The sequence below is a fragment of the Vespula pensylvanica genome, chromosome 16 (genome assembly GCF_014466175.1).
Source record: "Vespula pensylvanica isolate Volc-1 chromosome 16, ASM1446617v1, whole genome shotgun sequence".
Classification (NCBI taxonomy): Eukaryota; Metazoa; Arthropoda; class Insecta; order Hymenoptera; family Vespidae; genus Vespula; species Vespula pensylvanica.
This window is the reverse complement of record NC_057700.1, coordinates 4402906-4406093: the sequence shown is the minus strand read 5'-3', so window position 1 is coordinate 4406093 and position 3188 is coordinate 4402906. Positions and strand designations below refer to the sequence as shown.

General features: G+C 36.5%; 1 long non-coding RNA gene across 1 annotated transcript in view; it reads right to left on the bottom strand.

The window, feature by feature from the left end:
- Positions 1-1975: 1975 nt before the first annotated feature.
- Positions 1976-3188, bottom strand: part of LOC122634790 — a 1998-nt gene continuing 785 nt past the window's right edge. The window contains exons 2-3 of the long non-coding RNA XR_006328469.1: positions 2393-2539; positions 1976-2257 (exon numbers count right to left, since the gene is read on the bottom strand). This is a non-coding gene — a long non-coding RNA (uncharacterized LOC122634790). The remainder of the gene's footprint in view (positions 2258-2392; positions 2540-3188) is intronic.

The window sequence follows — 3188 nt, the reverse complement described above, 5'->3', positions numbered from 1 at the left end:
TACGTATGTGTATATGTACATATGTATATATATAAGTACATACGTAACGTAACGTAACGTATACACGCACGTTCGATGAATTTTGCGTCCGGACAGGATCGCGAATCGCGATGGAAGCTCTCGTTCCGAGAAATCTGTCTGTGAACCGGCTGATATCGCACGTCGCTAGTAGCGAAAGATACGAACGTCGAACGTGCCGATTAAATAAGGACTAACATAAGCGTTAATCCGACCTTCATCGTTTTTATCCCTCTCTCTCTCACTCTCATTTTATCATTTTATTTCTTTTCCTTTCTCTCTCGCTTTCATTTTATCTCTCTATTTCTTTCCCTTTCTCTTTCTCTCTATCTCTCTCTCTCTCTCTCTCTCTCTCTCTCTCTTTCTCTCTCTCTCTCTCTTACTCTTATTACACTCTCTCTTTTTCTCTCTCTTTCGTTTCACTCTCTTTCTCTCTCTCTCTCTCTCTCTTCCTTTCACTCTACTATTTGTCTTTATTTCTCTTTTTCTCTATCTCTCCTTTACTTTTTCTCTCTTTTTATTTTTCTTTTCATTTCTCTCTCTTTCTCTCTCTTTACCGTTTCTCTCTTTCTCTGTCTGTTTACTCTCTCTCTCTCTCTCTTTCTCTCTTTCTTTCTCTCCCTCTCTCTCTCTCTCTCTTTTTCTCTCTTACTTTCTCTTGACTTTTCCTTTTCTCTTTTCCGCACTTAGCAGGACGTAATGCGCGTTATCGTCTCGGATAAGCCGATAAAATATTCCCACGGCAAAGTGTCTCGCTAAGAGATACCTAATCCGCAAACTGGAAAAACGTTTCTTCGTCGTGTAAACGTAGGAGCGAGAGTATAATTAGAGCCTTGTCGTTACTCCTGCAAGCCACCATTCTTAGATAACGTAATCGATAGTTTACACGAGTGTACCGTTATCAAATGCGATAAAACCAACGATATTCGATTATCAATTACGTTAGCTGCAAAGTGATTCTCTCCTCCTCTTCCTTCTTCTTCTTCTTCTTCCTTATTCCCTTCTCTCTCTCTCTCTCTCTCTCTCTCTCTCTCTCTCTCTCTCTCTCTCTCTCTCTCTCTCTCTCTCTCTCTAAAGAAAGAAAGATCGTTCAATGATTGTTTCTATACTTCGCTAGAAAGCCTTGGAATTTTCTGTAATTGCCGACGGGATTTCGATCGACCGACTCGCGGAAGCTGTGGAAACGAGGAAGAAATAGGAAAAAAAGGAAATAGAAAAAAAAGGAAAAAAGAGAAAAGAAAAAAGAAGAAATAAAAATAGAGAAGGAAGGGTTCTACGTCCTAGTGTGAGAGAAAACTACGAATCGTACATTCTTCCGTCTCTTTGTCGAGATTGTCGAGCGATAGTTTCGATAACCACATATGTATGTATGTATGTATGATCAACGTTTCTTCGCTTAACACATTACTGACCGATCAATAATATACTCGTGTTTACACACCTATATATATAATTATATGCAACTTATGTAATTATCGTATGTATTTAATTTTGTATAAATCATTATTATAGTATTGTTTATTTTATTAAATATTTATAGCGTTTGCTCAATATTATATATACATACATACATATATATATATATATATATATATATACACATAATTATATAGATAGATGATAATTATGTAGATTATTATATAGATTATAAATTTACATAGATATACAATCTCATTTGGAATTGAATTTGTATAAAATTTTCTTGAACGTTTAATATTTTTAATTAATTACGAGTACAGTTATCGCGATAATGAAACGCATTGTGTATTATTTTCTTTTTCTTTTTCTTCTTTTTTTCATATAAAATCGACCTGCGGTAAGAGTTTAGTATTTGAAAAAGTTCTTATGTCGAAGACGCGTGTTCGTCGTTATTTTTTTTTTCTTTTTTTTTTCTACTAGTTTAGTCAAATCCGAAAAATCCTTTATCAAAGAGGAAACGAGACGAGACGAGACGAGACGAGACGAGACGAGACGAGACGATACCCAAGGATTGTAAACGACGGGACGAGATACATACTTGTACATTTGAATTCCGAGTAAGAAGCGTCGTGAATCGCGCAGGAAGTAGTACATACGTGTACGAACGTGACCGCATCGTGTACACTACGTGCTAGCACATCACCAAACGCAAAAAAACCAAGAAAATCCAATCCCTAACTTGTTTCTACTTCTTCGTCTTCTTCTTCCTCTTCATCTTCTGTTTTTTCCTTTTATTATTTTTATTCGTAAGATTTTGCGGCTAAGAAAACAAAACAATATTTTTTCGATAGCGATTATACAACATACGATGAGTCACTGCAGTAATTAGTTGATAAGTTAGATTTAGAACGTTTGGAATCGTTCGAAAGTTAAAAAAAAAAGAAAATTAACTTACTAATTATCGTATTTCTCAGTATGTGACTTCATTGTCGTAAGCTTGTTTCCTTATCGGACGTATAGATATCGACTTGTCGCACGTAACCCTATATATGTATTGTATGTAAGGTGATTCAACGATCCATGTCGTACATTTATTCTACATCTGTAAAATAAAGAAAAGAGAAAAAAAGTCGAAAAGAGAGAAAAGAGAAGAAAATAGAAACAAAAAAGAGAAAAAAGAAAGAAAACATTACGAACGAGACGAATTCGTCGTTAATATTCTACTTTTGCTTTTTTTCTCTCTCCTTCTTTATTTATCGATTCCTATACATATTATTTTTTGTCTGTTTTTCTCTCAAATACGATTTTATTTTTATAAAATATATATATCGCCCGAGATATGTATATCTCGCAGCTTCCATTTCGGTCCAAACTTTTATAGGACCCTCGGACTCTGCGTGTCGTCTTTCGGTTAACTGTCGTAAGTTCTTCTTTTCTCTCTCTCTCTCTCTCTCCATCTCTCTCTCTCTCTTTTATTTCTCTGACAAGAGAACCTTCCCTTCACCCCAATCGGCGGTCCCCCTCCCCGTACCCCAGGCCCCCCTCACGAAACAATTTAAAAGACCCCGTCGATTCGAAGGACTTTTAAAGTTTAAAGAGCCATCCCTTGGAGCACGAGGTCAAAGAATTTACGGTTAATGCTCGTTCATCGTGTCGCTTAAAACGAAATCGTCGAGTCGAACGTAAAACGGCCGACACGCTCTTCTCTCTCTCTCTCTCTCTCTCTCTCTCTCTCTCTCTCTCTCTCTCTC